The 15112-nt window shown below is 49.0% G+C and overlaps 1 long non-coding RNA gene and 1 pseudogene across 1 annotated transcript in view; one reads left to right on the top strand and one right to left on the bottom strand.

The window, feature by feature from the left end:
* Positions 1–5246, top strand: part of LOC109643926 (zinc finger protein GLI2-like) — a 48626-nt pseudogene extending 43380 nt beyond the window's left edge.
* The window catches only part of LOC138406984 (uncharacterized), a 34633-nt gene extending 19921 nt beyond the window's left edge, over positions 1–14712 (bottom strand). The window contains exons 1-2 of the long non-coding RNA XR_011240380.1: positions 14650–14712; positions 13727–13839 (exon numbers count right to left, since the gene is read on the bottom strand). This is a non-coding gene — a long non-coding RNA (uncharacterized lncRNA). The remainder of the gene's footprint in view (positions 1–13726; positions 13840–14649) is intronic.
* Between the last annotated feature and the right edge of the window lie 400 nt (positions 14713–15112).

The following is a 15112-nucleotide window of genomic DNA, read 5'->3' as shown; positions in this document are numbered from 1 at the left end:
ATAATGAGCTGTAGACATAATGAGCACGACGGCCCACAATGCATTAGGGGGAATCATGCTCGCCGCTCCCCCTCCGCCCCGCAGAGAGGGACCACCTGCGGAATAGAAAATGAAACCTGGAAGCGTTTCAGAAACCTCGCCGCTTTTCCATCAGCGGGGCGACGGAGGGGGAATTCAACAACACACACACACACACACACACACACACACACACACACACACACACACACACACACCAAACCTAACTGATTAAGACTCGAACGATCAATGTTTAAATATGTTGTTCACTCAACAAGATGTCGTCACTTTCTTTCCGTTGTTGAATCTGTGAAATAACAAAATAAAATCTAAAATACTTTCTGAACTACTGAAGAGACATTTTGTCCCTCCGTCTCAAATGTTGGACAAAGAGGTTTTGTGTCTCTGCGGAGTGGGAACTTAAAGTTTTCCGACGTCTCCTCTGAGTAACTCTTGTGTCGTCCGCAGAAACCCTACGTGTGCAAGATCCCCGGCTGCACCAAGCGATACACCGACCCCAGCTCCCTCAGGAAGCACGTGAAGACGGTCCACGGCCCCGAGGCCCACGTCACCAAGAAGCAGCGCAGCGACCTGCCGCCCAGGCCGCCGGCGCCCAGGGAGAACGGCGAGAACGAGACGGGGCCCAGAGTCCAGAGAGAGGACATGATGTCAGACCACGGCTCCCCCCGAGGCGTGGATGACTACCTGCACGTGAGGTCCATCAAGACGGAGAACTCTGTGGTGAGTTCAGTCGCTCGACCTCACCAACGGTTATCGGTAGAGAAATGAGGAGGCGCAGCTCCGCCTCTTTGTCTGGACCTTTCTCCTGCTCGTTGCTTGATTGTTTGCATTTCTCTCTCTTTCCCGACTTTCCTCACGGACAGACGTTGTTGAGGTGAGATCACCTGTGGTTATTACATCACCTTTCACCATCTTACACCATCCTTTCATTCCAAAGTGAGGATTTAAGAAGGGACTGAACACAGGAACAACAACAGGAGGCCGGTGTTTAATTCAAGCCGTTGTTTTTCCTGCAGTTAACGAACAAACCTGAATCTAGAGGAGCTTCTGGCAATTTGACACCTTTTTCACATATTTAATTGAAATTCAAACCAATTAGCTGGATTTCATTTCTCAATCTGTTCTTTCGTGAGCCCAGTTTTCAGCTGCAGGATTTTGTTTAATTGTTTTTAACTTTTTTTACGTCGCAAATCAGAACTCATCTGAGATAACAGTCAAGCGAGGATTGGGTCGCTGGCTCGCATCGTCCGTGAGAGCGTGTGCGCCACTTTTTCCTGTACGCAGGCAGTTTAAACCTATCAAACACCCGTCAGAGAGCATGAACGTGATAAAAGACACTTCAGGATTAATATTCAAACACTGGGAATTGGCCGTGGAGCTCTGTGCAAACACAGCCAGCTATCAAGCTGTGATCAAGACGGCTTTTTAGCAGTGAATATATTAGAGACTGCGAGGAAACAGAGGCTGGGAGGGGTCGGCTCCGAGGGACAGATACTGTACAAGCTGTATTGTTCTTCAACGGGGGGACATGTCAGCGTCGAACAAATCAGCTCAGGATTAAAAGTAAATGTGAGTTCAGAGTTTAAAGCACTCGTTTGATTTCGTCCAGGTGGTAAACAGAGAAACTGAGAATCTCAGAAGGAGAGAAGCTTCGTATCGCGTTTGTTTATATAAATGTTGAAAACGCCACAGATGTGAGTTTGTGGAGAGAGAAACGTGATCTGGTGATGATCGGCCCGGCGCTCGGCCTCAAGCGGTCTTTCATCCTGCACATTTCTAATTCACAGACAGACTACGACAGCCTGTAATCTGTGGTGCACCCCCACCTCCTCACCCCATCCCAAAAAACACTCATTATTTACAATTAAGCTGGGGGAGGATAAAAGACCCCGTGATTCACTGCTCGTCATGTTAACCACTGCTCCACTTTTGTTCTGGTAAAGAAAAATACTATTCCAGGACAAGTGGTTGTGTCTTTTCTCAAACTGGGATTTCATCCGCTATCTCTTTTTTCACTTTTCTCTCTTTCTCCTCGTTCTCTTTCTAAGATGTATCAGTCCAGCCCTGGCGGTCAGTCATCATGCAGCAGCGAACCATCACCACTTGGCAGTGCCACCAACAATGACAGTGGAGTAGAAATGGCGGCGCACAGCGGGGGAAGCCTGGGGGACCTCAGCACCCTGGACGAGCTGCCCTTTGTGGAGTCCTTGGGATTTGAACATTCCACTGGCGGAGTCGCGGCGGTCGGTCTCCACTTCCGAAAGCAGCTCGGCACCAGTCAGCTCCTGGAGCATCTGAAGAAGGAGAAGCTGAAGACAGTGAGGGACTCGTGTCGGTGGGCCAACAACCCAACACCCCCGGTCCTCGGCACCAAGCTCCCACCCATACCAGCCAGCGGTGAGCAGACGCAGAAACAGAACAAATCATAGCATCCCAATATAACTCGACTGAAATCCATGTGGCTCAGATTTGGTCTCAGTCCTCTGTCCAACATTTTCCTCTGTTCATTCACAGGGTCCCTCCTGGAGAGTCCAAGTATGGGTGGTGGTCCGATGTCCTTCCCTGGTTCAGGCTTGAGTAAGCTGAGCTCTGGTAAACCAACGCTTCTAGAAAACCTCCCAGAGCGCCGGGACAGCACGTCCAGCACCCTGAGCTCAGTTTACACCCTCAGCCGCCGCTCCTCGGGCATCTCCCCCTGCTACTCCAGTCGGCGCTCGAGCCAAACATCACAGTTCGGTGCCAACCGCCCCAGCAACCTCAGCTCCGCCGACTCCTACGACCCCATCTCTGCCGACATGTCACGGCGCTCCAGTCAGACGAGCCAATGTGGGGGAACCGGCGGAGGAGCAGGGGTGTACAGAGGAGTGGGGCTGGCCAGCCCCCTCAGCCTGACCCCAGCCCAGCACTACCGCCTCAAAGCGAAATATGCGGCTGCCACTGGGGGTGCACCACCTACCCCGCTTCCATACATGGACCAAATGTGTCTGAAGACCCACACAGCTCTTTATGGGGACCCCAAGGAACCCCCCACCGCTACAGGCCTCCCCTACAGGCAGTACAGCAGCTACAACACAAGGAGCTTGATGCCCCATGAGGCTCCGTCCCACGTCCCCCGTCGAGCCAGCGACCCTGTGAGACGGGTGAGCACAGACCAGCCACAACTGCAGCGCTACAACAGCATAGGGACACTGAACAGAGGCGTGGCCGTGCAGCCGTGTCCCCCTCCTGCGTCAGATCGTCATCGTTTATCCCAGCAAGGCTGCTTGAGATCAGAGAGTCACCAGCGCTACACGCACAGCCATCGACCGCCCAGCATCTCTGAGAACGTCACCATGGAGACGATGACGAGTGAGGAGGACCTGATGCTGCCTGACTTCAACACCGACGACGGAGATACAAACTGCAGAGTGTCGGCCAATCAACAACACTTCGAAGGAAACTCTCACCAGCAGCAGTGGTACCATCAGAGACGAACGGCCGTGGTGAACACCAACATCCACCTGCCCGCCAGCCTGAGTCCGGGGCAGCAACCACAGCAGTGCTCATCATCACAGAGGGACAACAGGACCAACTGCCCGGTGTCTGGGGGCGATCACAGCGTCAAAGTCCGAGGGAACCTGGCTGTGCTCCAGCAAAACCACAACTTTGGATCCCTGTACAACAATCTGACTCCAAACCTCGCTGACACAACACAGATGAACTCTGAACCCGGAGCAAACCGCTTCCATCAGTCGTCAAATCTGAACGAAGCCATCAGCTCTCAGTGTAGATTCGACGATGCGATCGGCTCCTACGACGGCAACGGTAACGCCACCTACCCAAGGTGCAGTAACACAGCAGGACTGAACGGGAGCCTCCTGAGTCCCACCTGCAAACAGGAGCCAGTCGACGGGGAGAGTGTCGATTTGCATTTTGCTGATGCTGGATTTCAGCCGGTGAGAGTTAAAATTGAGGACTGTGATGGACCTTTCATGATTTCAGATCAGCAGATTTGTAACATGACATCCCAGAATCCCTTGCACGCTGGGAATCAGAGCTATATCCAGCCGAGGCCACCAGCAGAACCCAGATCTCTACACAGGCACCATTCAGGGCCCAAGTTGATGCAGCAAACAAGGAACCCGAGTAACGCTAACACAGAGGTTGCTTCCAAATTATCCAGTCGAGCAGTTTTAGGACTTCAGTGCAGCAACACCTCCGATGACAACGCCGTGTACTACACCGGACAGATTCAAGTGTTTGAGTCCAACGGGAATGTGGACCTTCAGGTTTCTCCTGTGGTGAGCGTGCCTCCTTTTGAAAATGATGCAGCATCTCCCGGTTCAGGTGAAAACCAGGCGTCCAGGACTCTGGAGTGTAACGCAGCACTGGACCAGACACAGATAGACTTTGATAGCATGCTGGACGACGGGGATCACTCCAGCCTGATGTCGGGAACTCTGAGTCCCGGTTTGCTGCAGAATTTGTCCCGGAGTTCCTCTCGCCTGACAACACCCAGGAACTCGGTCACGTTGCCCTCGGTGCCGACGGGGACGGGAAACATGGCCATCGGGGACATGAGTTCGCTGCTGACTGCTCTCGCTGAAGAGAACAAGTTCCTCAACTTGATGTCGTAGAAACATCGTCTGTCCGCATGCACAACGACCACAGACTGAAAGTGACTCTTGTACAGTCTCATGTCTTATTTAAAATGGCAGTTTTCTATCTTTTTTAAAAGCCATATTTGTTTTTTTGCCTTAGGTAGAAAACGTGAACAGAATGCAGTAGTTGTACACGTCTGCAGTACGTTTACTAAGTGCCTGGCTCAGCCAAAAGCATACGACTACATTTAAAACGTGTAACTGTAACCGGGTCACCGTCTGATATCCACATATTTGGAATGTATCATCGCCGCAAACTTGTTTTACACTGTAAATGACTTCATTTGAAACTGCTCCATCGAAACCTCTGCTCCTCCGTCAGCACGACTTCAGGTCCGCAGTCCTCACCGAGACATTATGTGATTGCTGCTGAGATTAACTGTGACACCTCGACGTGTGACTGGAATCCTGAAGCCGACAGAGACGGCGAGAAGAGCGCCGAGCGTCCGGGGAGAGAATCCAGTCTTTTGCTTTTGTACATTGTTGGACCAGTTTCTTGTGCTGATTAAATGTAAATATCATTTGTACATTTTTCTAAAAAATACAATATTGATTTTTTTACATAAACATCATTTGCGTTGTCCTTCATACAGATTTCTCACAGATTCCTTCCATTCAGTTTGTCCCCGACAGGATCTGAACAATAAACTGAATCTTTTACTTCTATTTGCAAGATGAAATAATTTTTCAGTGACACGACGACGTGATCAAACACAAAAGCAGTTTTGTTCCGGGAAGCTGGTTGTTTTTAAAGTTAGCTAAAGTGAAAATAAGAGAAACAACACTGGTGTTTACTCACTACTTAGTTTGAAGGAGACGTATTCAGGTTGATTATTTGAATTCGAGTTATTACTCCGCTCTCACTTTACCTGGATTTGTTAGGGCACATGTTGGACGAGCCGCAAATGTCGTGACATCACGATGATGAGGACGAATCGTCCCAACGACTCAGAACTTTTTCTTTGACAAAAAATCTGGAGGAAATAAACAATGATAAAAATCGTACCAATGATGAAAAAGGAATCTAACAGTGACCGCCTCTGATAATGTCCAGACCAGAGTCTATTTGACGTGACTAATGTTCAGGTGCATTGTGGGTTGAACCCAGCTCGAGCTGTGAACTGTCCAGGGTTAAATCACTAAGAGTCTTTTAAAGTGGCAGCGAGAACATGAGATAACCCTTCCTGTTGAAGATGATCTCACCGTGGACACGATGAGCGGTGGTAGAATTAAACCCTGGTCTGCCGTCGTCTCCTGTGTCTTGTTGAAGCTGAGTAAACATCATCATTCATGCGTCTCCGGATCACGAGTGTTGATCGCTTCAATAATTCAACAACAAAACTTTAGTCTTTGAAGCCGGCGCTCCTGCGCCCTCTGCCAACATCGCACTTTCCTCAAACCTTTCTTGTCCGACGTCAGACTGAGGCGCCGCAAATTCTTACGACGTTGCACGACCTCTCTCTGCTCGGCTTTGAAATAACTTCCCCTGACCTCGTCTTACCTCGCCGGCGAGAGCGGGCTTGACATAATGTAAATTCTCAGTCGGAAGCTGATGAAACGGGACGCTAACAGGAGGGGAAAAGGCGAGACGCGTGCTGCTGCCGCAGTTAGCCCGTGTGTACTTCAATATTAGCTCTGACAGAGCGGCCCAGAGGACGCAGCTGCTGAAACCACATAAAACACAGCGGCTGAGAGGGAGCGAGGGGTTCCGGCGACGCAGCGCTGAGCGTTAGCGGGAGGAACAAATGATTTTAGTCTGTCAGGGAATTCAGCAGAGGACACGTTTGATCTGGAGTTTGTGATTGCTTCTGCCACTGGAATTCCTTATTCTGTCAGAGATGTGAAATGGGAGAGAAAATAGCTCCGGGCGGTGAAATCCAACCAGGCCTGGAACAAGAGGTGGAGATAAGACTCGCAGAGTTCACGCATCTCCAACGCCTTCATTTATTGATGGAGGTAACGGGCGAGAGAGATGAAAGACGGGTCTGAGCGCCTCCACGTATTAGTACAATAATCTGATTGTAGTCGGTTTTAAATGAGAATGTGTGTTACCTCAAACTGGACATTTGTTCATGTTTCATCTCAGAAGCAACTCAATTAAATTCCTGCTGTGGTTTAACTCGGAGCATTAAATTCATATTTGACGTGAAGTCTGGGTTTTAAAACAGAAACAACAAGAAGGAGCAAAGGCTCAGAATAAATACTGATGATGTTTAAAACGATATTTCACATAATTCACTCAATCAGCGCAGAAGTAAAATCTCTGTGTGACACCATGAAATGATATTTGTCAAGATACGTATCAGTGGTTGGAAATCAGAGAACCAGCTCCTCCTGCGGACGCCTGAGAACCAGCTCCTCATCGTCACCAGTTCCATTAGAAACTGTAACTGCACCACAGCAGCGTTAGTTTGTCAGGAACACGTGAGACGTTAAAGTAAATACAGACATTATTATTTCATCATGGAACAAAAGCTGAAGTTCAAGGAATCGTTCAAACCACAGACTGAAAATAAAGATGGACAACCAAACATCTGGATCCCCCCCTAGTGGCGGGCTGCAGTACGCGTCCTGAACCACAACAGGAGGAAGAAGAGCGGCGTCGTCCATCTTTACTTAGACATGTCACAGAGACAGAGACTCAGCTGTGAGACAACGCTGCGCTCAGTGTCTCCTGAACGTCTCCGTCCACAGAGCCGCTCAGGTCGTGGAGGTTTTACAGGCCGAAGTGACGGGGGGGCAGTAAACAGCCTCGTCTGTTGAGCGTTTAAAGAGGAATGTGTTTTACAGCGAGCGTCTCTCGGGGCTCAGACTCGGAGACGCTCTTTATGAGCCCAGAGCTTCTGCAGCTCACGCTCACGCTCTCTCGCTGCCACCTGTGAAATAACACGTGACGTGTTCAGGTGGACTGAAGCGCCCTGGGGCCCCGTCAGGGACCAGGGGCCACTTCAACGAGCACGTTCAAACGCCAATATCCACATCCTCTAACTTCGGAGCTACTTTTAACCTCCAGATATTTTGTGGATGAGGGAATGAACGGTTCTTCTTCTGTGGTCGTCCTCGCCGTGTGGCGTTGAACGATCACTGCGATGATGCCACATGAAAAGTGACGACCGGGCCGACACGTGTGTTCTAACGGTCCAATGAGACGCGCTCTGAGGTGAAGGAGACGCACCGCTCTGACCCCCCCCCCCCCGCGCCCGCCCGCCCGCCCGCCCGCCCTCTTCCTGCCTCCCCCCCCGACAATGACACCAGATCACATTACCGCAGCTCTTATTGCGTCGTTATCGCACATGTGACAGTCTAACAAGGCCGGATCCCGCTCCAGCTCCGGTGTCAGTGCAGATGATGGATCGTGCTCTGCAGTCACTGACGCCTCATTCATTTCTATTAGACTAATATGTAAATTCCCTGCAGGGTTCAGCCGCCGCCTCCTGAAGCTGCAGATTAATTTATGAATCAATTTCACAAGTTTGTGGTCAAAGTGGCAGCTGAGGAGTCTGTCTGTCTCCATTTGTCTCTGCTCAGAGACGGTCCCACGTCAGGAGCTCGTCCTGAATACGACTCCGGACACAATCGATTCACACGCGCTCTCCGAAACTTTAAATACCAGACTTTAAAACAGTAAAACTGACAAACGCCCGTCAGACGCCACAAACCAATCAGAGTCACGTATAAGTGGACGACGCCCACGCAGGTGAAGACGACAGGACGTACGTCAGACTAAATTCTTCAGTCTTCGGAAACTGAAACAGATCAGTGAGAAACGACCTTGACGGAAACGATCGTGGCGTTTCAGGAAGTAGCTCCCACAGCTGCTGAAGCCACCGCTCGCTCCACCGTCACATCGGGTTCACGTGCTGAGGCGTCCACATACTTCTGTCCCCAGCTTCAGGCCTGACAGTGTCGGCAGCGGGAGGATTCTTCACCTCCTCACTTCTCTCCCGTGTGGCCCCTGTGGGACAAATGTATTATTAAGGAGCTCCGCCTCATTTCAATAGGGCCACCTCTCTCCGCCAGGAGCCGGCGCCGGGGCCGGGGGAGGGGCCGGGGCCCACCGTGTCAACGCCTGCTCAATATTAACTAACCTGAATAATCCTCGTCCTCAGAAAGTGAGGTCACCGCTGTAATAACGTCTGAGAGGACGAAGCCTCGGGTCCTTTAACGAGACGTTCAGCTCCGACTGTCTGCAGAGACGGGGACGCGCTCAAACACTGAGGGATTCTGGGATATTTGCTCTTTGGGTTTGTTTCTAGTTCATGTGGTGAAGTGTTTATCATGGGTCCAGAGGGTCAAAGGTTCGATTCCCGTCTTATTCTCCCTGAGTGTCCTGGAGCAGGACCCACCACCTCTGTGTGTGTGTGTGTGTTGGAACACTGGCTTCCTGCCTGACATGTAAATGAATGTGTGCTCGCTGTGTGTGAGTGTGTGTGTGTGTGTGTGTGTGAGAGTGTGTGTCTGTGTGTGTGAGTGTGTGTGTGTGTGTGTGTGTGTGTGTGTGTGTGTGGGTTGTTAAAGCCTCTCTGTTGTTGTTTGTGTTGTGATGAGCTGTTAATGCAGAGTCCCTCCAACAGATGGCACCTTGTTGGGAAACAGATGTTATTTTGCTCGGGGACGTTTCATGAATATGGATGTTGTATTAGTTCACGACACGCGGCCTCGCTGACGCTGGACGACTGTAACACAACCGCACGCCACAACAACACACTGACCGAGGCGTCACCGCACGAGTCTGAGAAGTTCTCATGTTGTTGAATGTTAAACTCGGACGTTTCAGCTCGTCGTCGTCTCGTTAGTTACCTGACGATGTGAGAACGTGATGATTGACAGCTCACACTGACTCCTGATTGGTCGAGAGGCTCCGTCTCCTCATCACACCGACGATCCTCTAATAATCAGATTTAAGTTTTCATTTCAAACTTTTCTAAAAATCTTCTCCTGAAACTTCGACAGTTTTTAAATCTTCGTGTTTTTTAATTCTAGAAGTTTGATCACTAAACTAAAGATCATGTGACAGAAAGTTTCCCTCTCAACTTCTCTGTATTCGAGGGGGGAGGGAGGAGTCAAAGCTCTCCAGCTGAAGGGGGCGCCGGGGTTTCTGGGAGTCACGGATCCCGGCAGCAGCTGAGGGAGGTCAGCGCCGCCACCTCGCCGCTCGCCGGGCCCCTCAGGTCCGGCCTCTCTGGAGGTTTTCGGAGGATGGAGGTCCTCATTAAAAGCTCCCGTCGCTCTGCCCTCTCCTCCTCATCACCCAGGCCTCCTCCTCAGGAGGAATAAACGTATGCCGCCGCCGTCCCCGTGTCAAACAGCCGGCGAGCCGACAGCCGGAGGGTTCTGATGAGAACGCACATGAAGACGAGCGGCCAGGAGGAAATGTGACGCCCACTTCTAAATACAGTGATTTGATATATAAACTCACCACCCGACGAGTCATCAGAACTTCATCACCTGTTTTTATCCCCTTTTATTTTATTTCCACCTTTTTAATCAGGAGCGTTTGTTTTAGTTTTGAAAGATCGATCGTGATGTCACCGAGCTTGATGGATGAAAAGCTGCGTTCTCACATATTGAAATATTAAACAGCAGTTTTTTTCTGTAGAAGTATTTGTTCAGGTATCAGTTCGTCTCGGAGTCCGAATGAACGTTCAAACCCAAGTGGAAGAACGTCCCTCGTGACGCTCTCGAGATATCGTGTTCACAAACATGAACTGAACCTTTGAGCGTTAGCTTCGTGGTTCGTGAGGTTGATTCCCGTCGTGGTCGTGCAGAGAAGACGTCCTCCAGCAGCTCTTCTCACCGGTTCTAAGCCGAGCAGACGGAGAACAAAGCAGCTCAGTGTCTCGCTCCCTCGTCCTCCAGAACTCGACTGTGAGACAGAAACCAACTGTGTACATTTTCTCCATGAATCATAAACGTGCGCTCGTCTCAGAAGACTCGTCGGGAGTTAATCAGCGCGAGGAAAGTTGATGCACCTCGTCTCCGCTCCTCGTGCTCGGGGGTTTCACCGAGGAGAACACAAAGAGACCACATCAAACATTCACCACCTGATGCAACGCTGATTTGAGTTTGTTCGTGTTTTTCTCCCCGTGGTGAAAATGTTCTGGAGCCTGATTATTCCTCCTCGTTTATAAACCAACCTCCTCTCCGCGGAGGACGAGGGGTGGGGGGGTGGGGTGGGGGGTGGGGGGGTTTGTTTTCTTTGCATGGCGGGAAACGCGGCATCATTTTCCACTGCAGTTAAAGAGGAGGCCCCGGCGGTGCCAGGCCGGAGTTTGGCTCGGCTCCTTCCAGACGGTTTCTGGAAAGACTTAACAGACGAGTGCAGAGCTGGAGTCGCTCTCCTCTGACGTAACGCTCGAGGAGGCCGCTCCCCTCGCCGCTCCCCTCGCCGCCTCGCCGCGATCGCCGGCGCGGTTAACGACCCCGACGCGGAGCCAAAGTTAGCAGAGAACATCTGAGGAGGCCTCCGCGCTCCGGCTCCACATTAATGCAGAGCGCCGCCCGGCCTGTCAGCGGCTAATCATCACAAGGATGATGGATGGTGTTTATTCTGTGATGATGGAACGCAACCCCCGGCCTGATGATAATTGTAATAAAAAGGACAGATCAAGCCGCCGCAGTTATTAAATTATTACACCATAATTTGCATTAATGCCGGAGAGGCAGAGGTGGTGGCGTGGGGGGAGTGACGGAGGCTCAGCTCCGGCCTGTTAGAGGCGGAGTCCACCTTCAAACGCTCCCTGTGCCCTTGGCCCCCCCCCGCAGATCCTCCCGTCACTCAGCGGAGACACGTCAGGTTTCACTGTCAGACGCTCGGAGACGATAAAGACACACGGAGCCTGAGGAGGACACATGTCCCGGCTGTCTGCTGAGGACGGATCAGGACGGAGCTTGAATCTAAGGTTCTGTTCTTCTTCTCTCATCATCCCTACGTTCCACCTGTGTTCTCTGACAGACCAGCAGGGGGCGACTCAAGGGTTCTTTCACATTCTGACAATAAATGTGTGGAACCGTTTCAGTTCAGGTCGAAGACAAAGTGTGAGCGAGTCCCGAGACACGTTTGAAAATCAGTGAACAATCGTAGGAGGACGTTTATTAACCGATCGGATCAAAACTGTGAAACCAGCCTCGTTTCTTTTGGTTGCTACTCAACAACAGGACGACCGTGCAGGTGCATTCTGGGAAACACCTGAGTGGGTTCAACAGGTGAAAGTCTCACCGCAGCTCCTCTACTGGCACAGAGCGGAACAACAAGTCCTCATGGTTCTCCAGAGTTTCACAGGAAACTCAATATTCATGAAATCCTGGTTTGAACAAGTTCGAACATTTGGTTCAGTTCTCTGACGTAGTTTTTCTAGAAGTGAGTTTTAAAACAAAGCTGTGAACCGTGTTTAACTTTAAGACTCGTGAAGAACTCCCGAGTAGAGACTGAGAAGTAAAGATGGCGGCGGAGGCTGCGGCAGAGCGGCGCTGCAGTGCGGCTGAATCCTGCTCCGTGAAATAATCCTGATGAATAATGAAGACGAGCGCCGGCCCCTCCTGGGCGGACATTTAGTGTCAACCTGACAGGTCTCAGCGCAGCTCGGGGACGAGGGGGGGGGGGGGGGGTTGTCTCCATATTAAGCAGGCAGATTAGACCCGTTAAATGGAGGGCAGCGTGGAGAGGTGGCGTGCGTGGACCTCCGGGGGTCCGCATCTCATCAGGTGAGCCCGGGGCCCGGGTTGCAGGGGCGGAGGAGGAGGAGGAGGGGGGGGGCGGCCTCTGGCCCGCCTCCACCACACCTCACATCTTCTGCATCCGCAAACTGGAACTGACCCTGCGCTTCTGCCAGCCTCCGCCGCAGCACAGCCCCGGCCCTTCCCATCATGCACAGGGGCCGCGGCTCGCTCCCATGAGCCTCGGCTCGCTCCCTGCCATCTGCCGTGATTTATAGAAAACGGCCGATGATTTATGGGCCAGTCATCTCACAATGAAGTTGTTCTCTTTCATTTGCGCGACCTCCCGACCTAGACGCCACTCGCAGCCAGGTTGGGGAAACGTGCGCTAATCATGCACTATGAGGGCTTTCAAACCGCAGGGGGCGGGCGGGTGGGGGAGGAGGGAGGCGCCTTTAATCAAATTAATTTTCAGCGGCGTGTGCATACTGATGAAACGGGCCGGCCTCCTCACACGGCCGCCGCTGAGACGCCAACGAAGACGCCTCAAGGTGCGAAGGCGACGAGGAAGCGTCCGACACCGTGAGGATGACACGCCCCGTTAGCTGCCAGTGGTCCGAGGGACGACGCCCAAAGTGACGGTCTGACATCATCAAGAGAAACGACCACAGAGACAGTGACTGTACTCAGGTTCCTGTACTTCTACTGCAGTACAAGTACTCTCAGTGAAATACAGGAAACTCGTAATTCAGCTTTCTCTCTGTTTCTCATGATTTCATGTGAAATCAAAGATTCTTCTTCTCCACCGTTTGATTCGTAATTTATTAAAACAAAGTATTTAAAGTTTAAAATGAGAGAAACGCTCCAGAGCCTCGTGGGATTTGTTTCTGTCCAGTTAAAAAACTAAATCAAATAAAGTTCATCTTTGGAAATAATTATAATAATTTGGTTTCTTTTAAAATGCTGCATGTTGATTTATTTTCTTTGTTCATTTGATATTATCACTAAATTCTCCTCATTTCTTTTCATTTTCAAGTCAAACTTTTATTTACACATATAAATTATTAATATTAATTATGAACACACGTTCACATGAGTTTAAATGTTTAACTGGAACTTTTGGGCTTTTTAGTGAAAACACAATTTGTAGATTCAATAATCTTTAACATGAAAGAGTGAATATTCCTGGAAAGAGAAACTAATTGATTTGTTTAATTTATGGGAACATTCAATTAAAGGGAATATTTTTATTATTTCAGTTTCTTGTGTTTAGATCTTTGGAAAAGTTTCTTGTGGAGTAAATTTAGTTTCAAGGTGTTTTGAGGTAAAACGTGTTTGTGATGATCTGGACTCGTCAGATGAGAAGACGAGCTGACGAGTCTGAAACTCACCGGTCAACACAGGAAATCCAGCGTGGCCTCGTCCTGTCACAGGTTCGATCCCGGCCACACGGTCCCACTGAAACGTCCTCGAGCAACAGAAACGCTGCTTCAAGAGATTTGATCTAAAAAAAAAATCCATCAAATAAACAGAGAAATGAGATTCTAATTTATTTTACTGTGAAATTTCAACATTTCCTGAAGAATGAACCTGAAACTAAAGAATCTAAAAATACAAATGATCAAAAATAGAAAAATAGAAAAATCATCAAACTTCCACTAACAGTCTCTGAGGAGAAGAAGGTACATGGCGCCATCTACTGGTGGTTTCCTGCTTCTTCATAAACGCTCCTCAGATTTCATTCATTCATTAAAATCATTATTTTACTCAGAATTCTCTAAATCTTCACATTTTAAAACTTACAGAACAAACTTCTCTGTGTTGTACTGGAGTAAAACTACAAATACACTCTAGTACAAGTACACACTCTGAGTTTAAATACTTTAAATACTGTGTACATGTTGAAACTCGTCCATTAAAGTCAGAGGCTCGAATTTCAAATTAAATCCCAATAAAGACATGAGGATGAAGAAATGACGTGATTTTTATTCCAGACAGACCTCAGTACAGGCTGTGGATTCATTTAATGACTGATCATGATAATCAACAGATCTGGAATCAGTTTAAATATGAATTTCATCCTTAAACCAGATGTTCTCCAGGTGTTTCTGATCAGCTGGGTTCAAAATGGCCGCTGACGTTCGACACTGATTCAGTCTCAGAGTTTAAATGATCAACTCGAGTCAATGGCTCGATAGAAAACTACGTCATCCTCTGGAACATGTGAGGAACATGTGAAGAACATGTGAGGAACATGTGAAGAACATGTGAGGAACATGTGAAGAACATGTGAGGAACATGTGTTTTTACTCACGTTCACGTTCCAACCCGGGAGAAGGTGGCTTCCCTCTGTCACTTGTCAGTGACGTCACGTCCGCTTCACTCATGCGTCACTAATTTAATTTTTTTTTTTTTTGCAGAAACTTTTACTTTAAAGTTGTTTATTTATTTTATATTTTTCAAAATGAGGCAGAAAAATAAGTTTTAAGAAACAGGGAGAAAGTTTCTGAAACTCAAGTACCAGTTACTTAGAGTACAAATACTCAAATATATATATATATAAAATACTTCACTTTCTCTCGTTAAATACAAAAAATACTTGAAATAGTTAAGAAATTAACTTAAAAATAAAATAAATCAAACTGAAGAACTAATATATAGATGATAATATTCATAATATATAGATGAGAATATTCATAATATATAGATGATATATTCACAGTGTATTAGTAAAGTGATGCTTTACAAAGTTGAACAACCTGAAGTCCTTGTTTCTG

Source organism: Paralichthys olivaceus, chromosome 24 (assembly GCF_024713975.1).
Source record: "Paralichthys olivaceus isolate ysfri-2021 chromosome 24, ASM2471397v2, whole genome shotgun sequence".
Taxonomy (NCBI): Eukaryota; Metazoa; Chordata; class Actinopteri; order Pleuronectiformes; family Paralichthyidae; genus Paralichthys; species Paralichthys olivaceus.
Note: the sequence above shows the minus strand (reverse complement) of the source record. Positions and strands in the feature narration are given on the sequence as shown.